The following is a 27,417-nucleotide window of genomic DNA, read 5'->3' as shown; positions in this document are numbered from 1 at the left end:
CAGGAACGAAACTGACTGAACTGATCGCAGATGCCGAGTAAGTGTGGAGCTACTCAGAAACTGCTAAGAAGTGTCTATTCGCAATTCTGCTAATCTTTCGTTCGCAATTTTGATAAGCTAAGATTCACTCCCAGTAGGCAGCGGCTTAGCGTGTGCAAAGCTGCTAAAAGCAGCTTGCGAGCGAACAACTCGGAATGACCCCCAGTATACACCTGAGCAGAAATGGTGTCTGCTGCAGAACCTCTTTGGAGACTGCCAGACACAGTGCAGCAGGAGAGATGAGGGCTCTATTCTAGGCATTTGTGTTAGGAAATACATATATGAGGCAGCCCCCAGTTCTGTCACCTCCTCTCTTGCTCGGGGACTTTTATCACCTCAGGCTCACACATATTTCTCCTTTGCAACAGGAGCAGGCCCCTCCTCAGTGCTCTGCTCAGTGATGGAGCCTCCTCCCTCCCCTGCCACACACTGAGCTGGCTCCGGCAAGCCTAGCATCACTTTTCATTCAGCCACCTGCACTGGGAGAACGTGCAATGTTGTCTGCAGCCTGGGCAGCAGCTGCCAGCCCGGCGTGGTGTGTGGCATGAGAAGTAAGTGAAGTCTTGGAGCCCATGCATGCAGACACGTGTTGCATACAGAGTTGGTGTTGCACCCTGACAGCCACTGCACCTGGATTTGAGATGGAGAATGGCACATTCTGCAGTACTGCATGGGGCAGCTTCTCAGGAACTTTAGCTCCAAGTTGGGTCATAGCAGGTTTGTTGTTTGTTCTTCCTCCGCTCACCCGCAGCCTAGTGCATAGTGCAGATTGCTGCTGTGTCATTTGTTACACACTTCCCAACATACACATTAGTGCAGTCCTGTTGCTGCTTCCAGCTATGTGTGTCTGCATAGAAGGGGGACTTTCTTTTCAGAACATCAACATTGCAAATGGGAATATATATGTTACAGACTATTATATTATTATCCTTATAATTCCTATAGAAATATGTACATTGTGTGTTATTATTATAAGTATGTACTGCAATCCAATAATATTATATGGTGTGGATTTAATTTACTGAAACTAACAACATATCTCACAGCTTCTACTTTGTAAACTATTGTTATTATGTGAAACATGTTTACTCTTAAACCAAAGACCTTTCTAAAATCAATCTGCATTGTACAATTAATTTTACAATTTTCAGGCAAATGCAACATGTTTGCCAAGTAGTACTGTAGCTGCCAGTTACAGATTCATTTCCATGTGAAAAACAAATGTGTTTACTTGAAGATTGCATTATTGTATTGTCAGATTGCGCTGTGATTATCTGCAGATAACCCAATGTACAACAGAAATACACTAACAGGTCACTGCAAGTTTTTTCTAATGGTCGTGGGATGTCGGAATATTATGTATATATATATACACGTGTATGTATATATATATATATATATATATATATATATATATATATATATATATATATATACACACACACATAGAAGAAGAAGCATTCCATATTAAAGTAACAAGCACAGCTGGAAAAAAAAAATACAACTTTAAGATTGAGGTTCATACACTGAAAACTTTGCAGTGTAACAGGGTGATGGGGGACATACAGCAACAAAAGGTAAGCCAGCATACTAGTTCACATGTCCATGGCTATAACATTGCAGCATTGTATTTGAAGTTCCATTGGGATGGATTAGAAGTAGAGGGACAGAGTGCCAGTGGTTAGGAGCTCCTTAGGAGGCAGCTTTAGTGTGAGTTGGCAGTGCATTGTGTAAGAAGGAGGCAGCTTTGAGAAGAATGAGGACATATAGAGAAATAAGTGGTAAATGATATGTAGAATGGCCAGCTACAGTAAGGAACACTGCTTTGAAGGTGAGTGTGAGGTCCTAATATGGAGAGTATAGGGATAATATAGAAATTGAATAGGATTTCAGTTGCCGTATAAAGTATATGGAAGTGCTTTTAGTTATGCACCTCACCCCCCCATCTGCCTGCAGTGGGTTGATAAAGATTTTGCTTGTACTGTAAGTGGTTGAGATGGGCACTAAGGGTGGACAGATGGGACATCTTATAAAGTGTCAAGGGAAGAGACATCCGTCTAATAGTACATGGAACTGTGGATGTTATGTTAATGGCACAAATATATTTGAATATTTGCATTTGCATGACCTTATCAGTAGCGTACTATGTTGGGGCTTGTATTGCATTACCCAATAAATTTGACTGTGCCAAAGCCAGGAGCATGTCTGCTGTGCGTTAAGTATGTGTAGTGTGTACACAGCCTTACAGTGTGTGTAGTGTGTACACAGTCTTACAGTGTGTGTAGTGTGTACACAGTCTTGAAGTGTATTTTCATATTTGGCTTCTGCATAATCCCTGTCTACATCCCGTATGTTTGTCCTTCAGCCTTCGTATTGCAGTATCTGTAAGAATGAAGCATGCAGCAATCCATAGTGCTGTTTCTTTGCATCTCCCCAGTTCCAATGCAGACATCTTCTGATTCAGATTTCAATTTTGAGCAGCAACAGAAACTGGTTCTACCATCAGCATTAAATCTGCATTAGATTTTAAGCTGATTTAAATATTAATTTGTTATATATACTTTTGCGCATATATTAATGAAAAAAGTTTTACACCAGTTTCATATATTTAGTCACAGAGGAGCAATTACACCTTGTTATGCTAAGGCCCACAGTGATTAATTGTTCATGTAAGAATGAAACACATGCACAAACAGTACTGTGACTAATAGAAAATAGACAATTGCACATGCATTTCCTTAAAGGACATCACCACCTTTAGTCATCATTTCTAAATCTTACATGACCCCTATCTACAGCGAGTAGAGGAGGGCAGTATTACTTGAAGCAATTAGCTAGCATACGCCCATCAAAGACCTAGGGGGTTGTATAATAGGTTCCAAGTTGAAAGAACCAGCGTGATCTTGGCGGGTTCACCATTAAATTTAATATGCCAATCAGTTGTATGGTAAAAACAGCCTTATTGTTGAGTCTTGCTTTAAATTTAGCACTGGTTCCTTCATCTCAAAACCAATTAACCCCCGAAGTCTGTCTATTTTTATATATTTATTATCCTTTATTTATATGGCACAAGGGTTCCGCAGAGCCCAATTACAGAGTACATATGCACATAATCGAAACAGGAAAACAGTGACTTACAGTTGAAGACAATATAGGACAAGTACAGGGTAACTAAGCATAACTACACCATTAACAACATAGAGATAAGTTCCAAGGTGGCCAAAAAACTGCGGTATTTGGGCAGTTGAGGATTATTAAAGTAAGAAAAGGATAAGCTCATGAGGGAAGAGGGCCCTACTCGTGAGAGCTTACATTCTAAGGGGAGGGGTAGACAGACGGATGACACAGATGGGGTACATAGAGAGCGTGCAACAGAGGGTTAGGATGAGATTTGGCTGGGTTTGGTAAAGAAGTGGATCTTAAGAGCCCGTTTGAATTTTGTAGAGAGGTGGAGAGTCTGAGGGGGAGAGGTAAAGAATTCCAGAGAAAGGGAGCAGCACGTGAAAAATCTTGGAGATAGGAGTGGGAGGAAGTAATCAGAAGACAGGAGAGTCGGCGTGCATTAGCAGAGCGAAGAGGACAGGTGGGAGAGTAAAGGGAGATAAGGTCAGAGATGTATATGGGAGAGGAGAGGGTGAGGGCTTTGTAAGTGAGTGGGAGAAGTTTGAATTGGATTCTGAAAGGGAAGGGAAGCCAGTGAAGGGATTGTAGGAGAGGGAAGGTGGACGTAGTGTGTTTGGTGAGGAAGATGAGCCGGGCAGCAGCATTGAGGATAGATTGGAGTGGAGAGAGGTAATTGTCAGGGAGGCCAGTTAGGAGGAGATTACAGTAGTTCACTCTGGAAATAATCAGTGAGTGAATAATGATCTTAGTGGCATCCTGGGTGAGAAAAGGTCTGATCCTGGAAATGTTTTTGAGATGAAAATGACAGGTTTGTGAGAGGTGCTGAATGTGTGGTTTGAAGGAGAGGGAGGAGTCAAGGATTACGCCAAGACAGCGTACTTGGGGGCTAGAGGAGATAGTCATGCCATCAATGGATAATGAGATTGTGGGAGGTGAGATTGTGCAGGAGGGTGGGAAGATGATCAGCTCAGTCTTAGACATGTTGAGTTTAAGAAAGCGCTGGGACATCCAGGAAGAGCTAGCAGAAAGACAGTTGGAGGTACGAGTGAGGAGAGCGGGGGAGAGATCAGGGGAGGAGAGGTAGATTTGAGTGTCATCAGCATAGAGGTGATATTGGAAGTTAAAAGAACTAATGAGTTCACCTAAAGAGGACGTATAGAGAGAAAAAGGAGAGGACCAAGAACAGAGCCTTGGGGGACACCAACAGTTAGTGGAAGTGGGGGGGAGGTAGCATCATGAGAGGAGACAGAGAAGGAACGATCAGAGAGGTAGGAGGACAGCCAGGAGAGTATCACGCAGACCAAGAGAGTGAAGGATTTGCAGAAGGAGAGGGTGGTCCACAGTGTCAAAAGCAGCAGAGAGGTCAAGAAGAATAAGCAGAGAGTAGTGGCCCTTAGATTTGGCTGCATGGAGGTCATTGCAGACTTTTGTGAGGGCAGTTTCAGTGGAGTGGAGAGAACGGAAACCAGACTGGAATGGGTCAAGCAGTGAGTGAGAGGAAAGAAAGGCAGTGAGGCGATTATAGACAATACGCTCAAGAAGTTTGGAGGCAAAAGGGAGGAGACAGATGGGTCAGTAGTTGGAGAGAGTGTTTGGCTCAAGGGTAGGTTTTTAAAGAATAGGGGAGACAAGAGCATGCTTGAAGGCAGAGGGGACAGTGCCTGATGAGAGGTAGAGATTGAGAAGGTGGGCAAGATGGGAACAGGCAGAAGGAGAGAGGTAGCGGAGGAGATGGAAGGGGATAGGGTCACGTGGGGAGGTTGTGGGGGGGGGGGGAGGAACGGATGAGGGCCATTACTTCCTCGCCAGATACATGGGAAAAAGATGTCAGAGTTGGTAAGAGGGAAGGGGAGGGGTGGCAAGGGATAGGTGGTGGCTGGTTGCTGGTCTGGTGGGATGTGATGTCCTGACGTATGGAGTCAATCTTGGACGTGAAATAAGTGGCAAAGTCAAGCGCAGACAATGAGGTAGGGAGAGGAGGTGGTGGTGGGCAGAGGAGGGAGTTAACAGTGGCAAAGAGGCGTTGGGGGTTGGAAGACTGGGTAGAGATGAGGATTTTGAAGTATGATTGTTTAGTGAGGGAAAGGGCAGTACTGAAGGATGAGAGCATCAATTTGAAATGGAGGTAGTCTGCTTTAGAGTGTTATTTCCTCCACTGACGCTTGGCAGTACGAGAGCATTTCTGAAGATATCTGGTGCATTTTGTGTGCCAGGGTTGAGGTGTTGATCTGTGAGGGTGAATAGTGGTTGGCGGAGCAACAGAGTCAAGGGCAGAAGTCTATAGGCGTACAGCATGAATCCATGGACATCTTTGCAGTGTGCTTGATTTGGCTGCATGGAAAAGAGTACGATTCTGTGAAAACCAGCTCTTAATTCATAAAGGGCGTATATAATTTGTGCACATGAAACTAGATTTGGATATGTATATGTCCTTTACACCCATCTTTCTTGGAGTTCTTCTGGTATAGAGGTTATAAGGCTGATTCAGAGTTGCACCCAAGTCTGTTTTGAGGATGAATCTGACTGCACTGTAGCTGAGCATACACAACTTTGAGCAACTGCGGGAGATTCAAGGTGTGATGTAAGAAAGGGTGGTAAGTGCCAAACGCACTATAACCAGCGCTGTTTGACACTTACAATGATCCCTGCCATGTATAAAAGCATTTTTACTCTTTGGTATCTGCAAACTTCAGTATCCGCAAACTTCAGATGTATAAAAAAAAATGAGTACTTTTGCTGCTTACCATTTCTTTACATATTGGCAGATACTAGCTGCTGGTATGTGTGCTGATTTGCGGTGGCTGCTGGTGTCAGGGCTGCACACAGGAGATCTTGCAATGGTTGCAGGATCTCATGCATGCGCAGTGGAGCCAGCCGGGAGGTTAGGCCCAGTACATCAGCACAACGCTCCCACACAGTGGCGGCCAAGATATCAACACATCTCATCATTATTACTTCCTGCTTCACCTCGGTAAGAGACAAAGCAGGAAGAGCTATAGCGACACAATAAGTAACACTCAGGGTTAGATGTATTATTCATCAGTATGGGGGAGAAGTGGTATTAGCGCACATTATGTGCACTAATACCTCTTCTCCCTCATGTATGAAAGTGCCGGTGTGTGGAACATGACAGGGGTGCTATGCGCCTGTGACATTATCTGCGCTGCTATCTACAAGACAGCATGCCGATATGCAGGGCAATGTATGACCGGACAGCAGCACCGCCCGTTCCGACACCTGCAACTTTACATTTCGACAGCTGCAGGTGTCGTTGTCCATTCACTACAGCAGGGAAAGCGCTGTCCCTGGCTGTGGTGGATGCTGGCTCCGAACTGTACACGAGATCTCACAATAATAGCGAGATCGCGTTTATGCCCAGTGAGTCAGCTGGAGGTCCCCCACAGAGCCTTGGCGTCCTGCAAAATGAAGCACGCATGCACAAGGCACTGAGGCGCAGGGACTGACCGGAGAGGGAGAAACAGCGCATGCGCAGAGTGGACCAGAGCACGGAATAAGGACAGCTGCAACAGTTATAATACAGTCTGATGATATGTGGACCTGCTTCACTGCAATCTGGAGGGGAAGCGGGTCCACACACATAACAAAAGAAGCCGGCACTATCATACATTTACATGTCAAAGTCGTATGCATCTCTGCCGCTTCTCCTCTTGCGGATAAGTGGTTGTAAGTGGGCGGTATCGTGGTGTTTGCATGTAAGATAAGTGTTCTGTGGACATGCAAACGGTTATTCAGAGATAAAATCAAACAGGATAGCGATGATGGATACTATCACAAACAGATGGGGCGGTGTGGCTACATAGACGCGGCCACTCTGAATACAGGCAAACATCCACATTTATTTAGCCAGTTTAACCAATACCCTCTCATTAAATATTTTGATGTGCTTGTCCTTGATTTTAAACTGCCAATCCTGCTGTGTTACAAAGGCAATATCTAAATATGTAAGTAGAGTCAATAGATTTTCGTGCTGCTCTGTTTAAATCTAATGAATTCGACTAGACCTGCTGAATTGCAGCAAAGTTCTAGAAAACAGCAATCAGTCCAATGTAGTAGTTGTTCCCAATTTGAACGTCAGAATTTTTGATTATTTTCACATTTCAGTACCACAAAATAGTGGTTTTGTAACCAATTCTACGGATTTCACCAAAATGCTACTCTTATTTCTCTTTGTCCTATGTTTAATGCAATACCACTTGCTTAAAGGATAAAAAAAAAGTTCTCTTTGAAACCAAGCTGTAAATCTTAATGGCTTCTGTGTGCGCTGTTTAAACACTCTAGTTATATCTCCACTGTACTGTACATCTTGATGCCTTTTTCCAGTTTACAATATTTCACCTCTTTACTTGAGATATAGTGAACAGAGCTCATGGTGTGAAGACAGTTTGCTGGAGTTAAATTATTGTAGCTGACGGTGTCAGAAATACATTATTATGACTGTTTACGGGAATCCAAACATGTTTAATTACATGATTCCCATAAAACAAAAATTGAACTACAGTTTCTCTCTGCGCACTCCCACGGCAAGCTGTCAAAACACACAATTAACGTGACACTGACCAGAACATAACATGGTGCCATGGCATAGGGTGCATGTGATAAGATGTGACAGACATTTCCGAACTTGGTTCTATAAAAATGTATGCACATTTTACCAGGATATTGTTATTGATAACATTTCAGATAAAGAAAGTAAATTAGTAACTAACATTTGTGGGGCAGTGTTGTGTTTTTTTGCACTACATTCACATGTAAGCACACTGTGGCGCCGTATAAATAAAAGGGAATAATTATTAGCACAGGTGTTCATCTTCCCAGGCAATTAGAAACATGCATATAAACTTTTAGAACAGGACACGGGAAAAGTGTGGCATTTATTTCATATGATAAAAATATATATTACTGGTATGTGCAAAAATGTGATCCTGTAATGTAAAAGGTTGAAAGATCCTTAATATTCAAGATTAAATATTACCCTCCTGATCTTAATGTTTAAGAGACCTCCAGTTATACAGTAATCTAATAGTTTATCCCTAAAACAAACATGGAATACTATAGCAATTAGTATAACATATCCCGCTTCATATTATATAGGTGTCTCAAATCTAATACAAAATTCATTGCATATGAAAATAGAATAAGACTGGATCCTGGTGGTTATTATATAATTGTGACAGTATCTAGTCAAGATTGCATTCTAGAAAGCGCCTCAATTTGGTCATTACTGTATGAATTGATGAAATGCTCACAGCTTAGTTGTTTTGGATATGGATATATTATCAGCAGTTTATTTCTTGTCACACTAACTCTCTCTCTATATATATATATATATATATATATATATATATATATATATATATATAGGGTGGTCTTCAGGTGGCCGGCCTCCCGGCGACCTCCATACCGGCGCCGGAATCCCAACAGCCGGCATACCGACATCTTTTCTCCCTCTTGGGGGTCCACGCAAGGGGCTCATTTGAGCTCGCCCAGCTGTCGGTATGCTGGCGGGAGGGATTCCGGCGCCGGTATGCTGGTCGCCGGGACCCCGACTGCCGGCAAACCATACTACACCCATATATATATATATATATATATATATATATATATCTATCTATATCTATATCTATATCTATATCTATATCTATATCTATATCTATATCTACCTACCTACCGTACTGTACAAAAGCTTCAGACGGGTTTGGAAAAAATGCTGCAAAGTAGGATTGCTTTCAAAAACAGAGGTGTTAATAGTTTATTTTTATCAATTAACAAAATGCAAAGTGAATGAACAGGAGAGAAACTAAAACAAATCAATATTTGGTGTGACCACCTTTTGCCTTCAAAACAGCATCAATTCATCTAGGTACACTTGCACACAGTTTTTGAAGGAACTCAGCAGGCAGGTTGTTCCAAACATCTTGGAGAACTAACCACAGATGTCATCTTGCTCCTTGTTCTTCTTTATGCTAAAGATAGTTCTTAATAACATTGGCTATATGTTTGGGGTTGTTGTCCTGCTGCCAATCAGATGCCTCCCTGATGGTATTGCATGATCAGGGTCACCCTCTCCTCTAGATGTCAGGTTCTAAACTGTGCACTCAATTATATATTATTACTTTACTAGAGGGTCAGTAGCTTGGTGGAGCAAGGATGATCTTGGAAGCTTGGGTTGTTTCTATGGAAAATACACCAAGATCAGCCCTCTTGCCAATCAAAGTGGGCAACCCTGACACACCACTCTTCCCTACCTTATAAAGGGGAGTTGTTCTTTGTAGGCTGACTATATCCTCTCTAATAGTTAGCCACACCTCCTCTGGTGGCTGGACACACTCCTACTGCATTCCCCGGTGGGCCCTACATGATGGTTACGTACCTGCCTGTATTTCTCAGCATTTGGGACACCATTAATCCTTACCAAATCCCCAACTCCATTCACAGTTGCCTGCAGACACTTATTATTGTACCGCTCTTTAGCCCTTTGGCGAACAAACTTCCTTCTGTGACAGCAAAATATTTACAATTTTGACTCATCAGTCCAGAGCACCTGCTGCCATTTTTCTGCACCCCAGTTCCTGTATTTTAGTGCATAGTTAAGGCGCTTGGCCTTGTTTCCACACTGAATGTATGTTTTTTTGGCTGTAATTCTTCCATGAAAACTACTTCTAGCCAGACTTCTCCAAACAGTAGATGAGTGTACCTGGGTCCCACAGGTTTCTGCTATTTCCAAGCTGGTGGCACTGGACATCTTTCGATTTCGAAGGGAAGTAAGCATTAAGTGTTTTTAATCTTTGCACTAAGTTTCCTTGGCTGACCACTGAGTCTACGGTCTTCAACGTTGACGTTTTTTTTGTGCTTCTTCAAAAGAGCTTGAACAGCACATCTTGAAACCTGTCTGCTTTGAAATCTTTGCCTGGGGGAAATCTTGCTGATGTAGTATAACTACCGGGTGGTCTTCACTTTGCCGGCGGCCGGGCTCCCGAGGACCAGCATACTGGCGCCGGCATACCGACACTTCTTCTCCCCCTTGGGGGTCCACGACCCCCCTGGAGGGAGAATAGATAGCGTGGTGAGTGCAGCGAGCCCACAAGGGGCTCATTTGCGTTCGCCCACCTGTCGGTATGCCGGTGCCGGTATGTGGTCGCCGGGAGCCCGACCGCCGGCATCACATACTACACCCTAACTACCTTATGTCTTGTTGCTGTACTCAGTCTTGCTATGGTGTATGACAAGTGACATGAAACTGTCTCCCACAACCTTACCTTTATAGTAGAGTTTGGCTCTTCCTCACCCAGTTTTAAGCCTCCTACACAGCTGTTTCTGTTTCAGTTAATGACTGTGTTTCAACCTATATGTGAAAATGATGATCATTATTGCCTGTTTGGTGTGATTGGTTAATCATACATCAGACTATAATCCTACAAAATCCCGGATTTTGTGCAAGTGTACCTAGCAGACTTGATGCTGTTTTGAAGGTAAAGGGTGGTCACACGAAATATTGATTTGATTTAGATTTCTCTTCTATTCATTCACTTTGCATTTTGTTAATTGATAAAAATAAACTATTAACACTTCTATTTTGAAAGCATTCTTACTTTGTTACTTTGCAGCATTTTTCCCACACCTGCCTAAAACATTTGCACAGTATTGTGGACAGGGTCAGGGGAACAGAGACCATTTCCTGGGGTAGATGGCAGGATGCAGCAGCTGGGAGATAACACAAGTTTGTTGGTTTGGTGCAACTGGCCTCAGCCAGTTTTATTGTGCAGAAAAATAGAAATATGCAGAAAAATAGAAATAATCATCAAAATAAGTACCTTGCTTACTATACACAGGATAATCCTAACTCACTAAAAAATACATCACAAGAAGATTTTACCAGGCACAGCTCACTCACTGGATTTTAAGAGCAGGTTTCTCTCACAAAGATTCCATGCACCATAGTCTCTCCTTTTCCCCAAGCAGTGTGAGAGACAGATGATCAGGCTGACAGGCTATTAACACACACCTACAGCTGAAAGCCCTAGTTAGCCTTCTGTGGGACTTAATAGCCCAACGACCAGAACTGGGCCTAAATGGATGGAGAACCCACCCTCTCTTCTCACATCCAAACCTCAGGACCTTAATTTGTGTCTTACCAAAAGCCAAAACCTCTCAGCATAACAAACACAATATTTCTGGGGTTTTAAAACACGAAGGTAAGAAACTTGGGGTACATATACCTGCCTTGCTCCTCTATTACAGTGATCTTGTCTCAATATCGTATTGTTATCATGTGTTAAGGAAGATTTGGGTATAGCTGGGAAGATGGGTATAGTTTATATGCTATGCTTATTGCTAACTGTACTTCTAGTGAAATGGGACCATGAACCAAGAGTGGCTAGATACTCCTCACACTGCACAATCCTGCTGTCAGTTGGATGAGTCTTGAAATTATCTTATCTCCCCTCATGACACTGCTTTCAATCTGGAATGCTTTCAAGACGTACAATAGGGCAGAGGTCCCCAAACGAGGTCCTCAAGGCATCCTAACAGTCCAGGTTTTAACTATATCTGTGGCTCAGCACAGATGGTTAAATCAAATTGACTGAGCCAAACATGGACATACTTAAAACCTTGACCGTTAGGGTATCTTGAGGACCGCGATTGGGAAGCTCTGCAATAGGGGGTCTTTTTTTATTACCTGAGGGGTCTATGTACTAATGCTTGGAGAGAGATAAAGTGAACGAAGATAAAATACCAGCCAATCAGTTCTTAACTGCTATGTTACAGGCTGTGTTTGAAAAATGGCCGTTCGGAGCTAGTTGGCTGGTACTTTATCTCCTTCCACATTATCTCTCCAAGACTTAGGGGTGTATTCATGAAACAGTGAAAATAGTGGAAAAACAGACATATACTAAGCAGTGATAAAAGTGGAGAATTGAGCCAGGGGAGAAGTTGCACATGGCAACCAATCAGCATCTCCCTTACATTTTACAGATTGTACTTGATAAATGCTTCCTTTAAAGCTGATTGGTTGCTATGGGCAATTTCTCCACTGGTCCTTTTCTCCACTCTTTTCACTGCTTCATAAATAGACCCCTCAGAGCGGTATCCTATCAGCAGCGGTATCCTATTAGCCCAGATGCTGTCATCCTTTTCACCCGATGCCGGCACTTATCTGGAATTATGCTTTGGGTGCCTCAGGCACCCAAAGCATAATCCGCGATAAGAGGCCGCCGGAGTCGTGATAATACTCCGCTACCGCTGCGCTCGGCACAGGTTACCATTCCCAATTGTAGTCCACGTGGATCGTTAAGTATGAAAAGGTTCAAAAAAAATAATAAAATCGTGAAAAATCAGACCAACTGTACAAACTTAATGCTATTATGGTCTGGTTTGGAAGATCTGTAACCTAAATACCATGGAGATTATGCACTTTTTTTTATTTTGCAATTCTAATTTGAAATATACTGTATAATCAAAATTGTTTCCACATTACTTGGCACATAGTATATAATTGTAAAACGCTTCCTAGTTTCATTAGCTTTCTATTATTATTCATTGCACTTTTTGGGCTGCAGTACCAGATAATGAAATGAAGACTTTACAGTCACTGTAGATGTCTTTGGAATGATTATAAGTATTCTAGAGACTGTAAGGGGGAATTCAGTTGTTTTATTGCATCCGCAGCTCCCATCTAAGTGCATGGACGTGCAGTGAGGTAAATGGCTCAGGAGGGACGGACTAGCACCAGAGCCAGATTTACACACAATATATGAGCCCATAGAAACATAACATAGAAACATAGAATTTGACGGCAGATAAGAACCACTTGGCCCATCTAGTCTGCCCCTTTTTTTTTTTTTTTTTTTTATCCTTTAGGTAATCTCAACCCTTTTTGAACCTTAATTCTTTGTAAGGATATTCATATGCCTATCCCAAGCATGTTTAAATTGCTCTACAGTCTTAGCCTCTACCACCTCTGATGGGAGACTATTCCACTTATCCACTACCCTTTCTGTGAAGTAATTTTTCCTTAAATTTCCCCTGAACCTCCCCCCCCCCTCCAGTTTCAGTGTATGTCCTCGAGTTCTAATATTTCTCTTCCTTTGAAGAATGTTTCCCTCCTGAACTTTGTTAAGACCCTTGATATATTTGAAAGTTTCTATCATGTCCCCCCTTTCCCTTCTCTCCTCCAAACTATACATGTTAAGATATTTTAGCCTTTCCGGGTACGTTTTGTGATGTAGGCCATGCACCATTTTAGTTGCCCTTCTTTGTACACTCTCTAATGTATTTATATCCTTCTGGAGATATGGTCTCCAGAACTGGACACAGTATTCCAGATGGGGCCGCACCAATGACCTGTACAGTGGCATTATCACTTCTTTTTTCCTACTACTGATTCCTCTCCCTATGCAACCAAGCATCTGACTTGCCTTTCTCATTGCTTTGTTGCATTGCTTTCCTGCCTTCAAGTCACTTGAAATAGTGACTCCTAAATCCCTTTCCTCCCCAGTAGTTTCCATTATAGTACCCTTGATACTATATTTAGCCTTTGGGTTTTTGAGACCCAAGTGCATGATTTTGCATTTTTTAGCATTAAACTGTAGTTGCCACGTTCTTGACCATTTCTCAAGCCTACCTAGGTCATCAATCATTTGTTTTACCCCTCCCGGTTTGTCTACCCTGTTGCATATCTTTGTATCATCTGCAAAAAGGCATACCTTCCCTTCAATACCATCTGCAATGTCACCAACAAAGATATTAAAGAGAACTGGACCAAGTACAGATCCCTGGGGTACTCCACTGGTAACATTTCCCTCCATAGATTGCACTCCATTAACTACAACTGTCTGTTTCCTATCCTGCAACCAGGTTCTTATCCATTTAACTGTTTTATAATCCACCCCCACGCTTTCAAGTTTATTTAGCAGTCTGCGATGTGGGACAGTGTCAAATGCCTTAAAGTCTAGATATGCTACATCTACAGCTCCCCCTTGATCTATTATTTTTGTCACAGAGTCAAAAAAGTCAATAAGATTTGTTTGGCATGATCTACCACCAGTAAATCCATGCTGTTTTGGACCCTGTAAGTGGTTTGATTTAAGATATTCCACAACTCTTTCTTTTAATAGTTTTTCCATTACTTTCCCCACTACTGATGTAAGGCTTACTGGTCTGTAGTTACTTGCTTCTTCCTTGCTTCCACTTTTGTGCAGTGGAACTACATTTGCTCTTTTCCAGTCCTCTGGAATAGCACCTGTATTTAGTGACTGGTTAAATAATTATGTTAACGGTGTAACCAGCACATCTTTTAGCTTTTTGAGTATCCTTGGGTGTATCCCATCTGGTCCCATTGATTTATCCACTTTTAGTTGTGAAAGTTCTGTTAGGACCTTCTCCTCCGTAAATGTACTTTCAACTACCTTATTTTTATGAATGTCCTTGCAACTTAACTGTGGCCCCATCCCTTCTTCTGTAGTAAATACTGAGCAAAAATAATTATTTAGGTGATCTGCTATTGCCTTGTCACCCTCCACCAAATGCTCACTCTCTTTCTTAAGTCTTATTTCTCTAACGTCCTAAGTGGATGCTGGGGACTCTGTCCGGACCATGGGGAATAGCGGCTCCGCAGGAGACAGGGCACAAAAATAAAGCTTTAGGATTAGGTGGTGTGTACTGGCTCCTCCCCCTATGACCCTCCTCCAAGCCTCAGTTAGGTTTTTGTGCCCGTCCGAGCAGGGTGCAATCTAGGTGGCTCTCTTAAAGAGCTGCTTAGAAAAAGTTTTTTAGGTTTTTTATTTTCAGTGAGTCCTGCTGGCAACAGGCTCACTGCATCGAGGGACTTAGGGGAGAGAATTTCAACTCACCTGCGTGCAGGATGGATTGGATTCTTAGGCTACTGGACACCATTAGCTCCAGAGGGAGTCGGAACACAGGTCTCACCCTGGGGTTCGTCCCGGAGCCGCGCCGCCGACCCCCCTTACAGATGCTGAAGATTGAAGGTCCGGAAACAGGCGGCAGAAGGCTCTTCAGTCTTTATGAAGGTAGCGCACAGCACTGCAGCTGTGCGCCATTGTTGTCACACACTTCACACCAAGCGGTCACGGAGGGTGCAGGGCGCTGCTGGGGGCGCCCTGGGCAGCAATATTTTAATACCTTATGGCAAAAGAATACATCACATATAGCCATTAAGGCTATATGTATGTATTTAACCCATGCCAGTTATCTAAAACTACGGGAGGAAAGCCCGCCGAAATAGGGGGCGGGGCTTATTCTCCTCAGCACACAGCGCCATTTTCCTGCTCAGCTCCGCTGTGAGGAAGGCTCCCAGGACTCTCCCCTGCACTGCACTACAGAAACAGGGTAAAACAGAGAGGGGGGGCATTTTTTGGCGATATATTGGATATATTTAAGCTGCTATAAGGAACAACACTTATATAAGGTTGTTCCCATATATATTATAGCGCTTGGGTGTGTGCTGGCAAACTCTCCCTCTGTCTCCCCAAAGGGCTAGTGGGGTCCTGTCTTCGATAAGAGCATTCCCTGTGTGTCTGCTGTGTGTCGGTACGTGTGTGTCGACATGTATGAGGACGATGTTGGCGTGGAGGCAGAGCAATTGCCGATAATGGTGATGTCACCCCCCAGGGAGTCGACACCGGAATGGATGGCTTTGTTTATGGAATTACGTGATAATGTCAGCACATTACAAAAATCAGTTGACGACATGAGACGGCCGGCAAACCAGTTAGTACCTGCCCAGGCGTCTCAGACACCGTCAGGGGCTGTAAAGCGCCCTTTACCTCAGTCGGTCGACACAGACCCAGACACAGACACTGAATCTAGTGTCGACGGTGATGAAAGAAACGTATTTTCAAGTAGGGCCACACGTTATATGATCACGGCAATGAAGGAGGCTTTGCATATCTCTGATACTGCAAGTACCACAAAAAGGGGTATTATGTGGGGGGTGAAAAAACTACCTGTAGTTTTTCCTGAATCAGAGGAATTAAATGATGTATGTGATGAAGCGTGGGTTAACCCAGATAGAAAAATGCTAATTTCAAAAAAGTTATTAGCATTATACCCTTTCCCGCCAGAGGTTAGGGCGCGCTGGGAAACACCCCCTAGGGTGGATAAGGCGCTCACACGCTTATCAAAACAAGTGGCGTTACCGTCTTCTGATACGGCCGCCCTCAAGGATCCAGCGGATAGGAGACTGGAAACTACCCTAAAAAGTATATACACACATACTGGTGTTATACTGCGACCAGCCATCGCCTCAGCCTGGATGTGCAGTGCTGGGGTCGTCTGGTTGGATTCCCTGACTGAAAATATTGATACCCTGGATAGGGACAGTATTTTATTGACTATAGAGCAATTAAAGGATGCTTTCCTTTATATGCGAGATGCGCAGAGAGATATTTGCACTCTGGCATCGAGAGTAAATGCGATGTCCATATCTGCCAGAAGGAGTTTATGGACGCGACAGTGGTCAGGTGATGCGGATTCCAAACGACATATGGAAGTATTGCCGTATAAAGGGGAGGAATTATTTGGCGTCGGTCTATCGGATCTGGTGGCCACGGCAACTGCCGGAAAATCCACTTTTTTACCTCAGACCCCCTCCCAACAGAAAAAGACACCGTCTTTTCAGCCGCAGTCCTTTCGGTCCTATAAGAACAAGCGGACAAAAGGACAGTCATATCTGCCTCGGGGCAGAGGAAGGGGTAAGAGAGGGCAGCAAGCAGCCCCTGCCCAGGAACAGAAGCCCTCCCAGGGTTCTGCAAAGCCCTCAGCATGACGCTGGGGCCTTACAAGCGGACTCAGGAGCGGTGGGGGGTCGACTCAAGAATTTCAGCGCACAGTGGGCTTGCTCACAGGTGGACCCCTGGATTCTGCAGGTAGTATCTCAGGGTTACAGGTTGGAATTCGAGAAGTCTCCCCCTCGCCGGTTCCTAAAGTCTGCTTTGCCAACGTCTCCCTCAGACAGGGCGACGGTATTGGAAGCCATTCACAAGCTGTTTTCTCAGCAGGTGATAGTCAAGGTACCCCTCCTACAACAGGGAAAGGGGTATTACTCCACGCTATTTGTGGTACCGAAGCCGGACAGCTCGGTAAGACCTATTCTAAATCTGAAATCTTTGAACCTGTACATACAAAAATTCAAGTTCAAGATGGAGTCACTCAGAGCAGCGATAGCGAATCTGGAAGAAGGGGACTTTATGGTGTCCCTGGACATAAAGGATGCTTACCTGCATGTCCCAATTTGCCCTTCACATCAAGGGTACCTCAGGTTCGTGGTGCAAAACTGTCATTATCAGTTTCAGACGCTGCCGTTTGGATTGTCCACGGCACCTCGGGTCTTTACCAAGGTAATGGCCGAAATGATGATCCTTCTACGAAGAAGAGGCGTATTAATTATCCCTTACTTGGACGATCTCCTGATAAGGGCAAGGTCCAGAGAACAGCTGGAAGACGGAGTAGCACTAACCCAACTAGTGCTGCAACAACACGGGTGGATTCTGAATTTTCCAAAATCTCAGTTGACCCCGACGACACGTCTGCTGTTCCTGGGAATGATTCTGGACACGGTTCAGAAAAAGGTGTTTCTTCCGGAGGAGAAAGCCAGGGAGTTATCCGAACTTGTCAGGAACCTCCTAAAACCAGGGACAGTGTCTGTGCATCAATGCACAAGAGTCCTGGGAAAGATGGTGGCTTCTTACGAAGCGATTCCATTCGGCAGATTCCACGCACAAACTTTTCAGTGGGATCTGCTGGACAAATGGTCCGGATCGCATCTGCAGATGCATCAGCGGATAACCTTATCGCCACGGACAAGGGTGTCTCTTCTGTGGTGGTTGCAGAGTGCTCATCTGTTAGAGGGCCGCAGATTCGGCATACAGGACTGGGTCCTGGTGACCACGGATGCCAGTCTGAGAGGCTGGGGAGCGGTCACACAGGGAAGAAACTTCCAGGGAGTATGGTCAAGCCTGGAGATGTCTCTTCACATAAATATACTGGAGCTAAGAGCGATTTACAATGCTCTAAGTCTGGCAAAACCCCTGCTTCAGGGTCAGCCGGTGTTGATCCAGTCGGACAACATCACGGCAGTCGCCCACGTAAACAGACAGGGCGGCACAAGAAGCAGGACAGCAATGGCAGAAGCTGCAAGGATTCTTCGCTGGGCGGAAGATCATGTGATAGCACTGTCAGCAGTATTCATTCCGGGAGTGGACAACTGGGAAGCAGACTTCCTCAGCAGACACGATCTACACCCGGGAGAGTGGGGACTTCATCCAGAAGTCTTCCACATGATTGTGAACCGTTGGGAAAAACCAATGGTGGATATGATGGCGTCCCGCCTCAACAAAAAACTGGACAGGTATTGCGCCAGGTCAAGAGATCCTCAGGCAATAGCTGTGGACGCTCTGGTAACACCGTGGGTGTTCCAGTCAGTGTATGTGTTCCCTCCTCTGCCTCTCATACCAAAAGTACTGAGAATTATACGGCAAAAGGGAGTAAGAACGATACTAGTGGCTCCGGATTGGCCAAGAAGAACTTGGTACCCGGAACTTCAAGAGATGCTCACGGAGGATCCGTGGCCTCTACCTCTAAGACGGGACCTGCTTCAGCAGGGACCGTGTCTATTCCAAGACTTACCGCGGCTGCGTTTGACGGCATGGCGGTTGAACGTCGAATTCTAAGGGAAAAAGGCATTCCGGAAGAGGTCATTCCTACACTGGTAAAAGCCAGGAAGGAGGTGACTGCACAACATTATCACCGCATTTGGAGAAAATATGTTGCGTGGTGTGAGGCCAGGAAGGCCCCCACGGAGGAATTTCAACTGGGTCGATTCCTACATTTCCTGCAAACAGGATTGTCTATGGGCCTCAAATTGGGGTCCATTAAGGTTCAAATTTCGGCCCTGTCGATTTTCTTCCAGAAAGAATTGGCTTCAGTTCCTGAAGTCCAGACTTTTGTAAAAGGAGTACTACATATACAGCCCCCGGTTGTGCCCCCAGTGGCACCGTGGGATCTTAATGTAGTCTTGGATTTTCTCAAATCCCATTGGTTTGAGCCGCTCAAATCGGTGGAGTTGAAGTATCTTACATGGAAAGTAACCATGCTACTGGCCCTGGCTTCAGCCAGGAGAGTATCAGAATTGGCGGCTTTATCATATAAGAGCCCATATCTGATTTTCCATACGGACAGGGCAGAACTGCGGACGCGTCCTCATTTTCTGCCTAAGGTGGTGTCAGCGTTTCACCTGAACCAGCCTATTGTGGTGCCTGCGGCTACTAACGAGTTGGAGGATTCCAAGTTGTTGGACGTGGTCCGGGCATTGAAAATATATATTTCAAGAACGGCGGGAGTCAGAAAGTCTGACTCACTGTTTATATTGTATGCACCCAACAAGATGGGTGCTCCTGCTTCTAAGCAGACGATTGCTCGTTGGATTTGTAGCACAATTCAACTTGCACATTCTGTGGCAGGATTGCCACAACCTAAATCTGTCAAGGCCCATTCCACAAGGAAAGTGGGCTCATCCTGGGCGGCTGCCCGGGGAGTCTCGGCATTACAACTCTGCCGAGCTGCTACTTGGTCAGGGGCAAACACGTTTGCAAAATTCTACAAATTTGATACCCTGGCTGAGGAGGACCTTGAGTTCTCTCATTCGGTGCTGCAGAGTCATCCGCACTCTCCCGCCCGTTTGGGAGCTTTGGTATAATCCCCATGGTCCTGACGGAGTCCCCAGCATCCACTTAGGACGTTAGAGAAAATAAGAATTTACTTACCGATAATTCTATTTCTCGTAGTCCGTAGTGGATGCTGGGCGCCCATCCCAAGTGCGGATTGTCTGCAATACTTGTACATAGTTATTGTTACAAAAAAATCGGGTTGTTATTTGTTGTGAGCCGTCTGTTCAGAGGCTCCTACGTTTGTCATACTGTTAACTGGGTTCAGATCACAAGTTATACGGTGTGATTGGTGTGGCTGGTATGAGTCTTACCCGGGGTTCAATATCCTTCCTTATTGTGTACGCTCGTCCGGGCACAGTATCCTAACTGAGGCTTGGAGGAGGGTCATAGGGGGGAGGAGCCAGTACACACCACCTAATCCTAAAGCTTTATTTTTGTGCCCTGTCTCCTGCGGAGCCGCTATTCCCCATGGTCCTGACGGAGTCCCCAGCATCCACTACGGACTACGAGAAATAGAATTATCGGTAAGTAAATTCTTATTTATTCCTCCATTTGATTTTCTCCTTTCACTTATATACTTAAAAAAAGTTTTGCCCCCTTTATCTACTGACTGGGCCATTTTTTCCTCAGCTTCTGCCTTTGCACGTCTGATCACTTTCTTAGCATCCTTCCGTCTGTCAAGATACACCTCTTTGTCATTATCATTTTGAGTCTGTTTGTATTTCCTAAAAGCCATCTTTTTTGCTTTCACACTAGTTGATACTTCTTTTGTGAACCACACTGGCTTCCTTTTCCTGGTGCTTTTCCTAACCCTTTTGATACAAAGATCAGTTGCACTTAGTATTGCACTTTTCAGTTTTTCCCACCTCTCCTGCACTCCTTCCAAGTTCCACCAGTCCGCCAATGAATCACTTAAACATCTCCCCATTTTTGCAAAATCAGCATTTCTAAAATCCAACACCTTTGTTTTTGTGTGACAGGAGTTGGATCCTCTCTTTATACTAAACCATACTGCTTGATGATCACTGGATCCCAGGTGCTCACCCACATATATGTCAGATATCCTATCACCATTTGTAAGAATTAAATCTAATATTGAATCTTTGCGAGTGGGCTCCATCACCAATTGCTTGAAAGATGCTCCCTGTAAGGAATGTAGAAATTTGCCACTTGTAGCTGAACTTGCAAAAGACCCCTCCCAATTTACATCAGGTAAATTAAAGTCTCCCATGATTATGACTTCTCCCTTTAAAGCCATTTTAGTGATGTCCAACAATAGGTTCCTGTCCAAATCCTGCCCCTGGCCTGGTGGTCTATAGATCACCCCAATGCGAATAACATCCTTCTCCCCGGTTTCTATGGTGACCCAAAGGGCCTCAGTTTTGTCTTCAATATTTTGTATTAAAGTAGCATTTATGCTTTTTTTCTCATACATTGCTACCCCTCCTCCTATTCTTCCTATTCTATCCTTCCTAAATAAATTGTATCCTGGTATAGCTATGTCCCAGTCATGATTTTCATTGCACCATGACTCTGTAATTGCCACAAAATCCAGGTTATCCCTTGTCATTATCGCAATTAGCTCTGGAATTTTGTCTCCTAAGCTCCTAGCATTTGCACACATAGCTTTAAGAATTTTGTCTGTGCATTTGTTATTAGTAGCCATGTCCAGACTGTACAAAATAAATGACAAGTTTAAAGTTGAAATTACCTGTTTGGGGATGTTGCTCAGTGTTTGAGATATATATATATATATATATATATTATATATATATATATATATATATATTTACTAATCAGGAATCACACTGTGTCCTTTACACCATGAATACACCTCCCTAAATGTAAAGATATAGTACACCTGACCACAATGACCAAATGATCAAAGGAGGTAAACACCAGAGAGCATGCAATAATAAACTATGTGTCACTGTGCAACTTCCCCACACATGCAATGCCAATTACAAGCCAATCATTACATCAAAAAACATACAGGAGTTTGCATAAGAGAGAGCTGTAGTGAGCAGATTGGGGATGTCTTTTCATAGTGTAAAAAGACAGATAACATTGGTACAGGTGAGAATTCAGATGGTTTTGGTAAGCTATAGCCATAAATTTGAGTAGTTGCGGATAAAGTGGAAAGGTCTAGCAGCGTTCCTAACATAGATTTAAGTTCTAAGTATGGGTTACTCAGGCTGGAGTAGTTTGATGTGTAGAGGAACTGGACTCACATTTGTTTGAAAGCTGTCCTTCAGTGGTCCAGATTGTGGATTGATTGTTGTCCTTCTGTTTTCCTTTGGTTTAACGTCGGTGTAACGTCAAAATTATTTTTAAATTTGTAGTTATCCTTTGAATAATGTCCCACAAGCCTACGACCTAAGCCTTGCTCATGCTCTTTAAGTAATGGACCAAGCATGTGAATACACTGATTACACCCAAACTCCAATGAACCCTCCCCCAGCAATGACTAGTAATAAAAGTTTTAAAAAAACAAGCAAACAAACCAACCATCTGAGATTTAACACAGTCATGTCCTCATGCCTATACTCAGGAGATAACATTCCAATTTATCAATAGCAACCCATCATGTGCATAAGCAATCTAATATAAAAGCAGATGCCTTATGCCTATAGCAATGCTATAATTCTTAACACCCAATTTGCTAATTACTAATTCAGTGCAATCAGTAGTGATAATCTGCAGCTCTCATTTACAATAAACCTAGACAAGTATATATTCACCAGCAGGTATTTGAGTGCAATGTTCTGCAGGAGTGTAGAAGATGGAATTACCAGCAGCTATTTGAGTTCAATGTTCTGCAGGAGTGTAGAAGATGGAATTACCCCAGGAGTGCATGTGGGCATTATACACAGGTGCAGAAGTATTTCCTGCTTGAAATTTGGTGAGGTCATAGACTTTTTACTCCAGAGTTTTAACTATAAAAAGGATTAGAATAATACAAAGAAGACATTTATAATATTTTCTTTGTGTGTGTTTTTCATATACAGTACGTTATATAGTCAAAACTGACATGTATGTTAGTATGACAGGAAAGGCTCTTGCTCACTTGACTTTACCCCCCCCCCTCCCCCCTCCGCTTGTCACTGCTAAAGTGACAGGAGCCATTCAATGGTTCACTTACCTGTTACTTATTGCTGTTTGCAACTCGCACTCTGAGGAGCGCACAGACATCTGCTCAAAGTAGGCATTTTGGGTACCTTAACCACTACGTCCTCGGCTTTTGGGTGCCATAGCTGTCTCTATGGATGGCTAATCCCCTGCATTTTGGAATCGACATAGCTCACGTCAGGGGACAGGAGCCGTGGCCTTGATCAAACACTTTAATACCGGCTGAGGCGCAGATTCAGTGGGTTAACACGAGTTGACCACAGGTTTAGCATGCTGGGAAGATGGCTAATAATTAATAGGTCCGGGCCTGTGGCTAATTGAATCTGTTCCCCGATGCCTTTTATATGGGTATCTAGGAGAATACAGAAAATCCTGACAATAAGGGGTGAAACCAATGTATTTATTTTTTTGCATTTGATGAGGACAGTTGCCATGGAGACAGGTGAAACACTGACAAGTAATTCATAACATACTATACTACAGTATATCATGTAGCAATTTATTGCAGTAGTAGTATTTGACTACTTTCTGCCCTTTGTCTGTGGCACTATGTTCAAATGAGAGAGGGACGGTAAATTCAGCAGGCGCTATACATATTATTGCTTCTGAAATGTAATTTATGAGACATGTATACAACTTGATGAAAAGAGATTTATAGGCAACCAGCCTAGGAATGAAATGATATATATAACACATCATAAACAAATTAGCTTATAGACCAGCAGTTCCCAACCCGTGGTACACATACCCCCAGGGGTACGCTGCGGACTGGAAGCCCTCTCTTCAGTATGTGTCCTCCCCGCGGCGCATGCGCTATCGCGCTTGGAGGACGTCGGGTCACGCAGCCGTGGCTGGAGGAAGGAGTCCCCAGCACATGCACTGTCGCGCTTGGAGAATGTCAGGTCACACAGCCGCGGCTGGAGGAAGGAGCCGGCCCGCGAGGAACTTGTGGATCGCGGATGAATATCATTAAATGTAACATATTTTACTTTTCCAAAATACAAATAAGTTAACTTTTCCCTGCTGTCCCAAACTGTCCCCTAATATTCTACTGCCTGAAGTCAGGTGATCACTACCCCACAGTGCTCTCAGGTACACTTTAATGCCAGTGATCACGCTGAGCGAAAAAATATGTGTGTCCCCGAGACCCCTTTCTTACAAAAATAGGGGTCCCACTTCACTGTTTCTGGGTCGCATCACAGTTTATGCTTTTGAGCTCCCCATGTGCCTCCCCACATTCCCTTAAATACCTATCTGATCCCACTACATAGCATGAGACCACTCAACATGCCCCCTGAATGATTAACACCTTCACAATCCTACATTATGTGTGTGTGAACAGTCAGACACAATGGCCCTCATTCCGAGTCGTTCGCTCGGTATTTTTCATCGCATCGCAATGAAAATCCGCTTAGTACGCATGCGCAATATTCGCACTGCGCCAAGTAATTTAACAATGAAGATAGTATTTTTACTCACGGCTTTTTCATCGCTCCGGCGATCATAATGTGATTGACAGGAAATGGGTGTTACTGGGCGGAAACACAGCGTTTTATGGGCGTGTGGATGAAAACGCTACCGTTTCCGGAAAAAACGCAGGAGTGGCTGGAGAAACGGGGGAGTGTCTGGGCGAACGCTGGGTGTGTTTGTGACGTCAAACCAGGAACGACAAGCACTGAACTGATCGCACAGGCAGAGTAAGGTTGAAGTTACTCAGAAACTGCTCAGTAGTTTGTAATCGCAATATTGCGATTACATCGGTCGCAATTTTAAGAAGCTAAGATACACTCCCAGTAGGCGTAGGCTTAGCGTGTGTAACTCTGCTAAATTCGCCTTGCGACCGATCAACTCGGAATGAGGGCCAATGCACACTCCTTTGCCACAGAACGCACACTCCTCTGCCATACAGCAGTCACAACACACATCTCAATCCGTAAATGCAAAACACACACTCACCTCCTAGAGAACATTCAACAAAACAATCTACTGAAATCCCACAGTACAGGCACAAATAAAACCCACATTCATCAGCATCAGTACCTTTCATTCCCTCAGCTACATACTGATATGACATAAACACCCATTTCTCCCACTTAGGGGCCCATTTATAAAAAGATATTTGCGGCTATTTCCCCGAAAATACCCATTTTCGGGGGTTAATGGTAAATATTAAGGGGTAAATTTACTAAGATTGGAGTTCTATTTAAGATGGGATGTTGCTCATAGCAACCAATCAGATTCCAGGTATTATATTCTAGAAGGTGCTAGATAAATGAGAAGTAGAATCTGATTGGTTGCTATTGGCAACATCGAAAGGTTAAATAGAACTCTGTCCTTAGTAAATTTACCCTTAAGTATCCCCTTCACAGACATATCGCATTGGCCCTGCAGCACAGACAATGCTCAATATATCTGCATCTATACCGGCGCATCTGTCTGTGTGTATGTGAGGTCCGCAGACCGCCCGTACACTTGCTGCAGGCAGCGCTGGAGAATGACATCTTAAATGCCTGCACATATGTGACATCCGGCACTACATTGCATTAAACAGGGCTTTTCTCTGCTTCGTGCTATTCACGTAGCAGGTTACCATAAAGTCCATTAGGGATATTAAATTACCCCGACAGCAAGTCGGGTGTAATGTATTGCCGTCGGGGCTATCTAATTTGCCCTGATAAGCCGACACGTGCCGCGGCTTATCAGGGATTTTGTTTCACCTGCCTCCAGCAGGCAAAGCAAAATCCCATATAACAGCCCCGTTTTCATGCGAAAACGGGGCCATTTCACCCGAAAACACACAGGTTTCACTGAACGAGTGTAAATGCACTTGTTACCGGCCGAGCTATAGCCCGACCACAACACGCGAAGAAACATTGGGGGTTTTTACTCCTGATGTCTCTTTGGGGCCAATTGAATATCCCCCCATGACTTCTCCAGCAGCACCCCTGCTTCGTACTTTTGTATGGTGAGTACGATTCATGAATGAGCGGAAAACTCTGCTTTCCGCTTCTCCATGGAGTTCAGGTTCCCCATCTCAGGATGGTGCAACCTGAACTTCTGTGCTAAGACAGCGTTCGGCATCCATGCTGGCTATTTATCTAAGCTATATATCGCATTGAACTGATAAGTAACAATTCAGTTTATACTTTCTACATGAATAGACCCCTTAGTGTAAAAAAAAAAAACACATTCACACACATGTACACATGCTAATTTGAAAATCCTCACAAAGGTTTTGCAAAAATCCAAACATGGGGGGTCATTCCGAGTTGTTCGCTCGCAAGCGGATTTTAGCAGATTTGCTCATGCTAAGCCGCCGCCTACTGGGAGTGAATCTTAGCATCTTAAAATTGCGAACGATGTATTCGCAATATTGCGAGTACACACCTCGTAGCAGTTTCTGAGTAGCTCCAGACTTACTCGGCATCTGCGATCATTTCAGTGCTTGTCGTTCCTGGTTTGACGTCACAAACACACCCAGCGTTCGCCCAGACACTCCTCCGTTTCTCCGGCCACTCCCGCGTTTTTTCCGGAAACGGTAGCGTTTTTTCCCACACGCCCATAAAACGGCCTGTTTCCGCCCAGTAACACCCATTTCCTGTCAATCACATTACGATCGCCAGAACGAAGAAAAAGCCGTGAGTAAAATTACTAAGTGCATAGCAAATTTACTTGGCGCAGTCGCAGTGCGGACATTGCGCATTAAGCGGAAAATCGCTGCGATGCGAAGATTTTTACCGAGCGAACAACTCGGAATGACCCCCATGGATCTAGACAGAGGAAATGAATGAGATGCAAACGTGGGAGTTGTGTAAAAAAAATGTTTTATATATATACACTACAACAATATACAGAATCAGAAAGTTAACTTTCTATCACCTAATGATAGTGGATCATATCCAATGTTGTCTGTACACCACAGGGCACCTCATAGATTGAAGAAGTACTTCTGACTGTGTAATTAAACTTAACACCTTGTTGTATTTGCAAAGACTAAATAGTGTACATGAAAAAAAAATGATTGTCAATTCTTGTGTATATTAGGTACATGGCAAACAAGAAACCATACACACACACACACACACACACACACACACACACACACACACATATGTACTCATGCATACAGCCACATACACACTCATATGTACACATTCATACTGACACATACACACTCATATGTACACATTCATACTGACACATACACACTCATATGTACACATGCATATGAACACATACACACTCATATGTACACATGCATACAGACACACACATACTAGATACTACACAATCTACCTCGGTGGTCTTCTATGTTACCGGGTTTGAGAGCACTGGGAATGACAGGGAATCTAGATGGGGGATCTTCTTGCTATAAAGCTTCACAACCCGATAGCAGTGTTCATTAGCCGGGCACAGAGCTATC

The 27,417-nt window shown here is 43.9% G+C and overlaps 1 protein-coding gene across 7 annotated transcripts in view; it reads left to right on the top strand.

The window, feature by feature from the left end:
- The first annotated feature begins 410 nt into the window (after nucleotides 1–410).
- KCNG1 (potassium voltage-gated channel modifier subfamily G member 1) overlaps nucleotides 411–27,417 on the top strand; it is a 141,345-nt gene continuing 114,338 nt past the window's right edge. For 2 of the 7 annotated variants that reach the window (XM_063958966.1, XM_063958967.1), the window contains exon 1: nucleotides 411–756. The gene's annotated coding sequence lies outside the window, so the exon portion shown is untranslated. Of the gene's footprint in view, nucleotides 757–21,883; nucleotides 21,942–22,628; nucleotides 22,768–27,417 lie in introns of those variants that run through there. The other 5 variants (XM_063958965.1, XM_063958968.1, XM_063958969.1 and 2 more) reach the window with 4 other exon arrangements.

Source organism: Pseudophryne corroboree, chromosome 3 (assembly GCF_028390025.1).
Source record: "Pseudophryne corroboree isolate aPseCor3 chromosome 3, aPseCor3.hap2, whole genome shotgun sequence".
NCBI lineage: Eukaryota > Metazoa > Chordata > Amphibia > Anura > Myobatrachidae > Pseudophryne > Pseudophryne corroboree.
The sequence above is the reverse complement of the archived record's forward strand: the minus strand, read 5'-3'. Positions and strand labels throughout refer to the sequence as shown.